Here is a 12,576-nt window from a genome sequence, read left to right as displayed (position 1 = left end):
AACCAGTGGCTGTAACATAGAATCAACCCACTCACTCAGGCGCTCCCCCAGAGAGCCAATACCAGCCACAATGGGCCTGCCCTCCGGGGGAGCGCCCGGTTTGTGGATCTTGGGGAGATGGTGAAATACTGAGGTAATCGGATCAGGGACGCCCAAATAGTCTGCCATTCTTTGATCTAACACACCCAGACTCTGTCCATAAGACAACAGGTCAAACAATTCTTTCTGGAAAAGTTTCATGGGGTCTGCTCCCAATTTTTGATACACCACAGAATCATTTAGTTGCCTAAGGGCCTCAGACCTATAACTGTCGCTATCCAGGACAACGACAGCACCCCCTTTATCCGCATTTCGGATAACTATATTTGAATTACTCTGAAGATCAGAGAGGGCCTGTCGCTCCTGGTGCGACAGATTCGGTCTATTATTACTCAAGGCCCCTTCCAATTCCACCAAATCCCTCTCCACCAATTCCTGAAAGGTTTCCACATGATGTGTCCGGCTGGTCAGGGGATAAAAAGACGGGTTACGAACAAGAATCTGCTTAACGTCATCTAGGGAGACTAAACCAGTGCTTTCTGTGGCCAAGGAATCCAAAGCCCACCTGGCACTTGGCTCCTTAAAGTCTCCAATATCCGCGACAACGTCCATGGCTCTACCAACCCGGCCCCCGGTTGCTTCTCTATCAGAAAAATGCTTCCGAAGTAGAAGGGCTCTTATGAATCTATTAACATCCACTATAGTTTCAAAAACATTCATATGTTTAGTAGGTGCAAATGAAAGACCCTTCTCAAGGACCCGCCGTTCCACATCCGAAAGCACATACTGTTGGACCCGCATGTTGGATTATTATGGCTCTGTACAAATTAACAAGATGACACATCATTGCATTCCAGCGGTTCTGGAGGTGTGTTTAGCTTCTAAGGGTATAATGGTTAATTTGCATATATTCAGCAGTGTTGCTCTGGGAGACATCTCAAGCTCACTCCTGAATTATCGCAAATTCTTTCGGTTTTAGGAAAGCAAACTTTTGTTGTTACTCTTAAATCACCACCCCCTTCTCCTCTTCTTCATGACCTGCCAACTGTTTAAAGTTTAACTGCTTAAGAGTCTCAATAAATAAAAAAACAATGCTTTTCATGACAGAATGTGGAGCAAGGACCCTAGAAAGCTGTAAATTGAAGGATTCACTTTTTCATGTTGCCTTAAAAAATCCACATAAAATGGCCCCTCCCACCTTCTATACTGATATGTCTCCTTTTTTCATAGAATAATGTTATTTGGACGTCCTTCCCATGTCTCCTTGCTGTTTCTGGCTGCTATAATTGTTCTCCAGAGAACAGAACAAACCATCAGAACTTCTGTCCTCTTGACTTTAACAGTGTTCACATTTGGGACCTACAAAATCCCCAAATCCGAGACAAAGCAAAATATTCAAAAAGAATACATCGGCGTGAACAGAAATATTTTTACTGACTCAAGTACTCTGCGTGCTACTGCACAGGAATGCTGTTAGTAGCTGTACAAATGCAAATATACATTTGTTTTGTTTAAAGTGAATTGGAGCCTTCTGTTTGCAAAACAATCCAATAACACCTGCCTTCTTAGAAGTACAAGTTGCATTTCTAACACATGCTATTGCACCAGCGCAACAGTTTAAGTTCCTATAGTTTTTGCCTACACATAATTCCATTCTCCAACCCATGCTTTCCAGTGATTCATATACCAGCAGCCAAAACACTGAGGAGTGGAAATGCTGAAGTGGAAAGGTAATTACTATTTTCATGTCACCCCCCCCCATCAAAAGTAAAGATCACTTACAAGCATACTAAAAACTTCAGCATCCGAAAAAGCCCCTGGTTCCATACCAGATGAGAAAGCAGAGCGAGTGTTCTGTGCCTGTGGAAAAAGCTCATTTGTAAGTAATTTTCTCTGTTAAGTTAGGATGTATGAGAAATCCCACGATATGCAGAGATAATTGGTCTGTGAGACAGATATATCATTTCCTGCACTGGGTTTGATCCATCCTATGATGAATCATTTTTCCTCATCAACTAGAAAATGAATTTTGGTGCAACAATTAAGGTTTAACCAAACGCTTTGTTTTGTCTCCACTGTAGAGCTGGGTAAGACTTTAACAAAGTAAATGCACCTCTGCATAGCCCAATGAGCACAGATTTCCTATAGCCATATAACTGTATAAAATGAGGCTTTTAACTGAACTTCTAGTTGAAAATGGTGGTCATGTGATCAATGTTTACTGTAATAATAAAAATATTTCCAACATTTTGTATAGCACTTTTCTCCTGTCTGACTCAAAGTGCTTGAGAGCTGCAGCCACTAGGGGCGCAATTAGTAGGCCCTGTGCATGAAATAGAGGCACAAGGAAAAGTGGGAGAAGCCAATATAAGTCTAAACGATAAAAACCGTTGTGAATTGGGCGCCAAATGAAAATGGAAAAATATTTACATTGGTAATGACGATAGTAAAACATTGGTAGATGTTACCAGTATTTTACTACAACTAAACCCTATTCTCACACAGAAAGGAGTACACAGTATAGTCTCAAGGCCACGAATAGCGCCTCTGATTCGTGACCTTGAGACTATACTGTGTTCTCCTATCTGTTTATTGCCTGAGGAAGCGGGAACATACCCGTGAAACGCGTTGCACTGTTTTGGAGTATATTAATAAACCTGTTGTCATAAAACTGATGGTATCTTGTCTGCTTCAGGGAGGCGACCACCACCACCTCCTGACGGATTTTAAGCCTTTTAGAACCTTTTACCCTGCTGGCGCCTCTGTTCACTCTTACATTATCAATATCCACCCCTGGTGGAGGGGTGTTGCCCCTTATTTCCTTATCTACAGAGAGCGACTTTTAATCCTGAGTGAGGACAGGTCTAATCTCCTCACCTGCCTATACAGTGGTTACCTAGGAGGTAACCCACGTTTGTGAGTATATACATTATATACTTTTCATTTTCAATCCCTTGTTTTGAATAATACTACACTATATTGGGCTCTCGGTATTTATTTTGTCTTAACCCATGTGAATAAGCAGGGACATGCATAATGGTGGAGGGGGGGGGGCACTCTAGGTCACAGCCCATCATGTGCAGCAACAACAGCAGCAGAAGCAGTGTGTGAACAGAGAGGTGGAGAGAAACCTGGCCAGTAGTCCACATGGTGCAGTTGTGGGAACTTAGCAAAGCATGGAACTCTCAGGTATGAGCACAGCCTGTGTCCCTGCTGGGTGCTAGTCAGCTGACATCTTTAGAGGAACAAAGAGGGAATTCCCTACTGAGTACTTGCATGTCAGTAGCCCATGTGACAGCTGTAAAGCTCTGATAAGAATATCCTCCGTCTGTCTGTGTGTCTGTCTCTCCCCCTCTGCCGCCATGTGTCTCTCCCCCTCTGCCCCCTGTGTGCCTCTCCCCCTCTGTGTGGCTCTCCCCTTCTGCTCCGTGTGCTTCTCCTCCTCTGTGTGTCTTTCCCTCTCTGCTCCATGTGTCTCTCCCCCCTCTGCTCCCTGTGTGCCTTTCCCCCTCTGTCACATGTGTCTCTCCCTCTCTGCTCCCTGTGTGCCTCTCCCTCTATGTGTGTCTCTCCCCCTCTGCCCCATGTGTCCCTCCCCCTCTGCTCCCTGTGTGCCTCTCCCCCTCTGCCCTATGTGTCTCTTTCCCTCTGCTCCGTGTGCCTCTCCTCCTCTGTGTGTCTTTCCCTCTCTGCTCCATGTGTCTCTCCCACTCTGCCCCCATGTGTCTCTCCCCCTCTGCCTCCTGTGTGCCTTTCCCCCTCTGTGTTTCTCTCCTCCTCTGCCCCATGTGCCTCTCCATCTCTGCTCCTTGTGTGCCTCTTCCCCTCTGTGTGTCCCTCCCCCTCTGCTCCATGTGCCTCTACCCCTCTGTGTGTCTCTCAGCCTCTGCCCCATGTGTCTCTCCATCTCTGCTCCCTGTGCGCCTCTACCCCTTTGTGTGTCTCTTTCCGCCTCTGCCACATGTGTCTCTCCCCCTCTGCTCCCGGTGTGCCCCTCCTCCTCTGTGTGTCTTTCTCTCTCTGCTCCATGTGTCTCTCCCCTTCTGCCTCCTGTGTGCCTTTTCCCCGCTTTGTTTCTCCCTCCCTCTGCCCCATGTGTCTCTCCATCTCTGCTCCCTGTGTGCCTCTCCTCCTCTGTGTCTCTCTCCCCCTCTGCTCCATGTGTCTCTCCCCCTCTGCTCCCTGTGTGCCTCTACCCCTCTGTGTGTCTCTCCGCCTCTGCCCCATGTGTCTCTCCCCCTCTGTGTGCCTCTCCCCCTCTGCCCCATGTGTCTCTCCCCCTCTGATTACTGTGTGCCTCTACCCCTCTCTGTGTCTCTCTGCCTCTGCCCCATGTGTCTCTCCCCCTCTGTGTGCCTCTTCCCCTCTGCCCCCATGTGTCTCTCCCCCTCTGCTCCCTATGTGCCTCTTCCCCACTATGTGTCTCTCCCTTTGTGCAGGCAGGGCTGCAGTCTGAGCCCAACACTCTTTAACATATACATTAACCAACTGGCTGTAGCCCTGGAATCCTCCCCAGCTCCAGGCCTCCTCCTGCATGACCGTGAGGTGAAGTTCCTGCTGTATGCAGATGACCTTGTGCTGCTCTCTCCAACAGAGAAAGGACTACAGGATAGCCTGGCAGTATTGGAGAGTTTCTGTACCACATGGGCCCTGCCCATCAACCCAAAGAAGACAAAAGGTATGGTGTTCCAGAGGAAGAATGGAAATAAAACCCCCAGCTCCTCATTTATATTAAATGGCTCCCCACTGGTGTCCACCTACAGCTACACCTACCTGGGGCTGGAGATCAACCAATCAGGAATTTAAACCAGCAGTAAAGGCCCTGAAAGAAAAAGCCTGCAGAACATTTTACGCCATCAGAATGCAGCTTTACCACCTAAAACCACCGGTGAGAGTCTGGGTAAAGATATTCGACAGCATGATCACCCCAATCCTGCTCTATAGCAGTAAGGTATGGGGCCCGGTCACCTACCCTGACCAATCAAAATGGGACTACAGCCCAACAGAAATCTTCCATCTAGAGTTCTGCAAGTATCTCCTCCAAGTCCATCGCAGTACTTCGAACTCAGCTTGCCGGGCAGAGCTAGGCAGGTTCCCACTATAGCTTACTATCCAGCAGAGGGCACTCTCATACTGGACGCATATACAGAGCAGCAACCCCAGCACTTACCACCATAAAGCCTCACTGAGCCAGGGGGGCGAGGCCATACCACGTGCTCTCAAGCAAAGCATCAGCAGCCAGCCCAGCCAAGACCACCAACACAGGCTGACAAAAGCCCAAATAAAAGGGACTATAGTAAGCTGCAAGGAACGATACATAGAGGAATGGAGAAGTGACATAAAAAATTCCAAGAAACTCACTGTCTACCAATCACTATTATTATTATAATTATTTAGTATTTATATAGCGCCGACATATTACGCAGCGCTGTACAGTGTATATATATATCTTAAGCAATGCAAAATACCTTGTAGCTGCAACCCAGATTAATATTCCACCAGGGAGTCAACCAGTCACCACCCGTATCCACCTAGGGTGTAGCAACAGTCCAACATAGAAATCAGACTTGGTCTCCACCTGGATTTAAGGCCTGTTGGCCACTTTTATTGTAGATATCACAGTAAGAACACACAACGTTTCGACCTCAAGGGTCTTTCTCAAGTGCTTACAGACCATATTTGCAACACCTGTATATATAAATCAATTAAAACACACCCCAAGGGGGGCGGGCACATAACTTAAAGAGACAAGCCACATTAAACATACTTCATAGGAAACATTTTAAATTGTACGCCTCATTCATGCCATTTGGCACAAGGGTACCAAGATCGAAGATCCATTTGCTTTCTCTACGTAGCAAAGAGATTTGGGGATCCACACCCTCTTACGAGAACACCTTTTCCAGTATGCACCACCTCAGATCGCCCACCGCATGTCTGCATTCATGAAAATGGCGACCTACGGGAGATTCAAATATATCCTTAGATTTTTCTTTATCCCTCTTGTCTATATCTTTTTTATAATTCCTGATATTGCTCCTATGCTCATTAATCCTCCTCCTCCCATCTCTAGACGTCTGTCCTACATAACCCATTCCACAAGGGCATTTTAACAGGTAAATGACATTTGTCGTAGTGCATGAGTAAATCCCCTTAATCTTAATCCTCGTCCCTTTTGTAGTATGAGTAACATAGTCACCCCGAATTATGGATGAACAGTTTTGACAACTCATGCATGGAAATGTGCCTTTGCGGGGGGGAATAAATGTGGTGGCGGCCTTCCAGGGTTCCTTTAAATCAGCTCTCACTAGCTGGTCTCTAATACTTTTTCCTTTCCTAAAGACCATTCTAGGCAGGGAATGGAATATCTTAGACAGCAGCGGATCAGTCTCCACCACTGACCAAGCGCCAAGCAGGCATTTTCTAATGTCTGCCGCGTGGTTGTCATATGTCAAGATGAATTGTACCCCATCATGGGACTCCTTTCTGCCTGCTTTTCTCCTTCTCAGCTCACTTCTGTCCATTCTAGCTACCTGGGCTGCCGTTTCCTCGACTGTCTCTCTATGATATCCCCGCTTCTCATAGTGGCTGCCACCACATTTATTTCCCGCCGCAAAGGCACGTTTCCGTGCATGAGTTGTCAAAACTGTTCATCCATAATTTGGGGTGACTATGTTACTCATACTACAAAAGGGACGAGGATTAAGATTAAGGGGAATTACTCATGCACTACGACAAATGTCATTTACCTGTTAAAATGCCCTTGTGGAATGGGTTATGTAGGACAGACGTCTAGAGATGGGAGGAGGAGGATCAATGAGCATAGGAGCAATATCAGGAATTATAAAAAAGATATGGAGAAGAGGGATAAAGAAAAATCTAAGGATATATTTGAATCTCCCGTAGGTCGCCATTTTCATGAATGCGGACATGCGGTGGGCGATCTGAGGTGGTGCATACTGGAAAAGGTGTTCTCACAAGAGGGTGTGGATCCCCAAATCTCTTTGCTACGTAGAGAAAGCAAATGGATCTTCGATCTTGGTACCCTTGCGTCAAATGGCATGAATGAGGCGTACAATTTAAAATGTTTCCTATGAAGTATGTTTAATGTGGCTTGTCTCTTCAAGTTATGTGCCCGCCCCCCTTGGGGTGTGTTTTAATTGATTTATATATACAGGTGTTGCAAATATGGTCTGTATGCACTTGAGAAAGACCCTTGAGGTCGAAACGTTGTGTGTTCTTACTGTGATATCTACAATAAAAGTGGCCAACAGGCCTTAAATCCAGGTGGAGACTCAATCTGATTTCTATATATATATCTTGTAACTAACTGTCCCTCAAAGGAGCTCACAATCTAATCCCTACCATTGCCATATGTCTATATTATGTAGTGTAAGTACTGTAGTCTAGGGCCAATTTTTTTAGGGGGAGCCAATTAACTTATCCTATAACACTATAGAGGGAGTACACAATGGCTCCATGTCACGGAACAGCCGTGAGAAATTAGAACGCAATCGGTTTATTGCGCCGATCGCCCTGGATGGTAGTCAGGCCAGCGATTTAGAGATTGACATTCCGGGTTTTTTTAAATAGGCAGTTTTTTTTCCCCTGTTAGCAGCTGGCAGGAAGACTGGCCCTGTGACTGCTGATTAAGCCAGAGGTGTAAACTCAAAGTTTGTCTAAGCTGATCTCACATTCAGATGTTAATTGAAGGAGCCAACAGGGCCTTTCATAGACGGAGATCCCAAGAAGCAGACACAGCTGGACTCCAGTCAGGCTGACTCCAGCCTTAGCAGGAAGAAATGAATGTACTATATAATCTTTTGCCCATTTACAGAATACAATAAATAGGGTGGTTATGAGAGCGGTATCATTGGATCCGTAGGGTCATGCTGGATCTCTTGATACCAGTCGAGAGGGGCCCGGGGCCCCTACAACCCAGGTATGAATCTACCCAGGACCCTGATCTGCTGCACTAGCCATGTCGGATATCATATTAATCTGTATTTTCCTCCAAGTATGAAGCTGTTACCCCCCTAAATGTAACGTGTATGGTTCAGGAGTTACAGCAATTCATAAGTTTAGCTCTAAAATCTCTCAGAGGGAATGAACTGTCATTTGCTGGTAGCTCAGAGGGGGCCGGCATTGCCACACCCCCAAACCAGCTTCATCAAAAGCACAGAGCCAGCAGGCGGGCTTGAGTCCTCCACCCTGAAAACATCTTGAACTCATCGGTGCCAGCTTGAGGATATGCTGGCATCCTGTCACGTACCTGGAGGAAAGGAGACCGATGTGCTGAGGACAGCAACCCCTGCGGCTTATCAACCCCAAGCCCTGAACTGGGAACAGGTGCCTTGGGTTAACACAGGGCAGGAGTGCTCGCAGATCCAGTCGTTGGAGTGAGCAGGAACTGGAGACTCCCGCAGGTTGGGTCTGGTACTGCAATGACCCGTACACCAGAGATGATGTTGCCACGCAGGTTCTGTAACAGGCTGGTAGAACAGCAGATCCTTGAGCGGTCCGGGGTCGGTAGCAGAGCAAGTAGTCAGACTTGCAGGGTTTGGCAACAGAGCGGGTTATCAGACAGGCAAGGTTCGGCAGCAGAGCGGGTAGTCGTACAAAGCAGGGTTCGGCAACAGAGCGGGTTATCAGACAGGCAAGGTTCAGCATGGAGTAGGTCAGGGATCAGGCAGACAAAGTGTCACGTCACGGGAGCAAACTTGCTGCAATACCACAGCACAGAGGTCTGGGCTCTCCAGGCTTAAATAGGCCGTTTGGCGTGCACCGCGCGACGCGCACACAACGTAGTGCGTCACGCGCACACGGAGCAGCGCGTCATGCGCGCATGCGCAAACGCGAACACGCACATGCGCGATACGCACGCCCGCGCACGCGCACACACGCACAACAAGAAGAAGATGCATAAAACAGCCGTCTTTGCGCGCGCGCGTGCACAGCAATCATGCCCACACCTTGCGGCGCCAACACTTTCGCCGCACAACGCCACGCGCGCTGGAGAGCCCCGACAGAACACCCTGCCGGGAGGCCCGTCGAGACCCCCAGAACGACTGCCAGCATCCGCATGTGCCAGCCGCCTCACCTGGACAGGTAACTGACCGTGACAATGCCCCCCCCTCCGGATGCCTCCTGGTCTTGATTTATCTGGACACCTCTGATGGAACCGTCTCACCAAAGCAGGTGCATGAACAAAAGAGGCTGGTTCCCAGGTGTTGTCCTCTGCTCCATAGTTCTTCCATTTAATGAGATATTGTACCCGACTACCCCTACATCTGGAATCCAGAATATCTTCCACTTCATATTCCTCTTCTCCATTCACTATGTCTGGTGGAGGTGGTCCTGAATTCTGTCCAGGAAAGAGGTCCGGATGTACTGGCTTTAACAGAGAGACGTGAAAGACAGGATGAATTCTGAGGTTGCTAGGTAATTCAAGTTCATAAGCTGATTGTCCAATCCTTCTTCTAATTTTAAAGGGCCCAATAAATTTAGGACCTAGCTTCTTCGATGGGCATGTAAGTCTCAAGTTCTTGGTTGATAGGTATACCTGGTCCCCCACTTCCAAGTTCACATCTCCCCTCCTGTGACAATCAGCCTTTTTTTTAAAGTCCTCCTGAGCCTGAGTCATTGATCGCTGAAGGAGTTGATTATTCTGAACCAACCACTTGGCCAATTCTTCTGCTGCAGGAACTGGAGATTCTTTCACTATACCAGGTAAAAATGAAGGATTATACCCATAGTTGGCAAAGAATGGAGATTGCTTAGTGGACGTATGAACTGAATTGTTGTAAGCAAATTCCGCGGATGGCAATAATTGAGCCCAATTATCCTGTGACCCTGAAATGAAGCATCTGAGATATTGTTCCAGTGTTTGATTAGTGCGTTCAGTTTGTCCGTTGGATTGTGGATGATATGCTGATGAAAAATGTAACCGGATATTGAGTATTTGACAGACTGCTTTCCAAAACTGTGAAGTGAACTGAGTTCCCCTGTCTGATACAATGTCATAAGGAACCCCATGCAACCTTACAATCTCCTTGATGAAGGTCATAGCAGTAATTCTTGCAGAAGGTAAGTTCATCATGGGAATAAAATGCGCCATCTTCGTCAATCGATCTACCACTACAAAGATCGTGTTAGCCCCATCTGCATTTGGTAATTCTACAATAAAGTCCATTGATATTGAATACCATGGTCTAGGAGGAACAGGTAGTGGATTCAACAATCCCCATGGTTTGAGATTCAACCCCTTGCTCCGGCTACATACTTGGCATGACTTGACATAGTTTTCGCAATCTTTCTGCAACGCAGGCCACCAAAAAAAACGTTGGACTAATTCCTGGGTTTTTGCTACTCCAAAGTGACCGGTCAGCTGATGGTCATGGCACAGTTTGAATACTTCCAACCGATGTTTTTCTGGAACAAAAACCCTATCTTTGAAAAGCCACAACCCGTCTTTGGCTACCAACTGTGTCTTCATCTTGTCCGGTGGGTCTGCCGAATCCTGACGGAGCCGTTCTATTAACTCCGGTTGTATTAATAAAAAATTCTGATTGGAAAGGATAGTATCCATTACCGTTGGCATCTCTTCTTCAGGGAACATGCGCGACAATGCGTCCGGTTTGATATTCTTTGAACCAGGGCGGTATGTGATATGGAAAGAGAATCTTGAAAAGAAAAGTGCCCATCTGGCTTGTCTTGGGTTAAGTCTCTTTGCTTTCTTCAGATACTCTAAGTTTCTATGATACGTGTAGATTAGGATATCCTGAGAAGCCCCTTCCAGTAAGTATCGCCATTCTTCCAAAGCATATTTAATAGCTAACAACTCCCTGTCTCCCACGTCATAATTCCTTTCCGCATCCGACAATTTCCGGGAAAAGAAGGCTATGGGGTAGAGAATTGCTTTTTCACCCGATCTCTGTGATAACACTGCACCCACTGCTGAGTCTGAAGCGTCCACCTCCAGGATATATGGCATGGCCGGGTCAGGGTGCTTGAGAATGGATGCAGACGTGAACAGTTTCTTTAGCTTCTCAAAGGCGCATTGAGCTTCCTCTGTCCATTTAAACGGAATATGTTGTCTGGTCAGCCTCGTGATGGGTAAAATAATGGCGGAAAAGTTCCTAATAAATTTCCTATAGAAATTTGCAAATCCTACAAATCTTTGTACTGCTTTTCTGTCGATTGGTGCTGGCCATTCAAGGATAGCTTGAACTTTCTGGGGATCCATTGTAAATCCTTCTGCCGAGATAATAAGCCCCAGGAACTGAATTGTATGTTGCTCAAATTCACACTTTTCAGCTTTAGCATAGAGGTTGTGACGTCTTAATCGCTCCAATACCTGACAAACTTGTTTCCTGTGTTCCTCCAAGGATGTTGAAAAAATCAGGATGTCATCCAGATATACTACTAGAAAATGATCAATAAACTCCCTGAGAACATCATTAATGAAATGCTGAAAGGTGGCTGGTGCATTGCAAAGTCCAAATGGCATAACTAGGTACTCAAAATGACCGTATCGTGACCTAAAGGCAGTCTTCCACTCGTCCCCTTCTCTTATCCTCACTAGGTTATAGGCACCTCTCAGATCCAATTTTGTAAAGATCTTGGCATCTCTTAATTTCTGGAATAGTTCCGGCATAAGTGGTAAAGGGTACCTGTTTTTGATTGTAACCTTGTTCAATTCCCTGTAGTCAATACAAGGCCTGAGGGTTCCATCTTTCTTTTGGACAAAGAAAATTCCTGCGCCAGCAGAGGACTTGGAAGGTCGGATGAATCCCTTCCTCACATTCTCTTCAATGTATTCATGTAATACTTCTTGCTCAGGTTCTGACAGGGGGAACATTCGACTAAAAGGGATTGCTGATCCAGGCAGTAAATCAATGGGACAATCATATGGCCGGTGAGGAGGCAATGCATCCGCTTTCTTTTTGTCAAAGACATCAAGAAAAGTACGATACTGTTCCGGTATTGCTTCCTGCAAAGAAGATGTGCAAAGAAGAGTACCCACTGCTCTTGGTTGTTCCAGTATACAACTCTTGTCGCAATAGGTGGACGGAAAGGACACAGTGCCGGATGACCAATCAATAGCAGGATTGTGGGCTTGAAGCCAGGGTAATCCTAGTATGACTGGATGGAGCGGTGAAGTAAGGAGGTCCAGCTTCAGTTGTTCCTGGTGTAATCCTTGGATGGTGGTAGCAAGAGGTAATGTCTCATAGACAACCGGACCAGAGCTCACTTCACTACCGTCGGCTAGATGAATTAGAAGGGGATTTTGTTTAAACTGCACAGGTATCCGGTGATTAGTGGCAAACGTGATGTCCATAAAGCAGCTGCATGCACCTGAATCAATAATGGCTGATACTTCAAGGTTTCCTGCTGTGACGCCGGGCGACGCCCAGTCGTCCGAGGATTCGCAGCCGATTGTCCGATCGCAACCGTGATCGGAAAACTGACATTCTTTATTTTTAAAATAGAAGTTTTTCCTTCCTGCCTTCCCCCCCCCCCCCTTTTGCCATGAGG

At 46.6% G+C, this 12,576-nt stretch overlaps 1 protein-coding gene across 3 annotated transcripts in view; it reads right to left on the bottom strand.

Moving 5' to 3' along the window:
* LOC137536104 (collagen alpha-1(XIII) chain-like) overlaps positions 1 to 12,576 on the bottom strand; it is a 523,068-nt gene that overhangs the window by 294,622 nt on the left and 215,870 nt on the right. The window contains exon 1 of one of the 3 annotated variants that reach the window (XM_068258152.1): positions 1,822 to 1,863. The exons of the other annotated variants lie outside the window; for them this stretch is intronic. The gene's annotated coding sequence lies outside the window, so the exon portion shown is untranslated. Of the gene's footprint in view, positions 1 to 1,821; positions 1,864 to 12,576 lie in introns of those variants that run through there. 3 annotated transcript variants of the gene reach the window in all.

This window comes from Hyperolius riggenbachi, chromosome 10, assembly GCF_040937935.1.
Source record: "Hyperolius riggenbachi isolate aHypRig1 chromosome 10, aHypRig1.pri, whole genome shotgun sequence".
Taxonomy (NCBI): Eukaryota; Metazoa; Chordata; class Amphibia; order Anura; family Hyperoliidae; genus Hyperolius; species Hyperolius riggenbachi.
The sequence above is the reverse complement of the archived record's forward strand: the minus strand, read 5'-3'. Positions and strand labels throughout refer to the sequence as shown.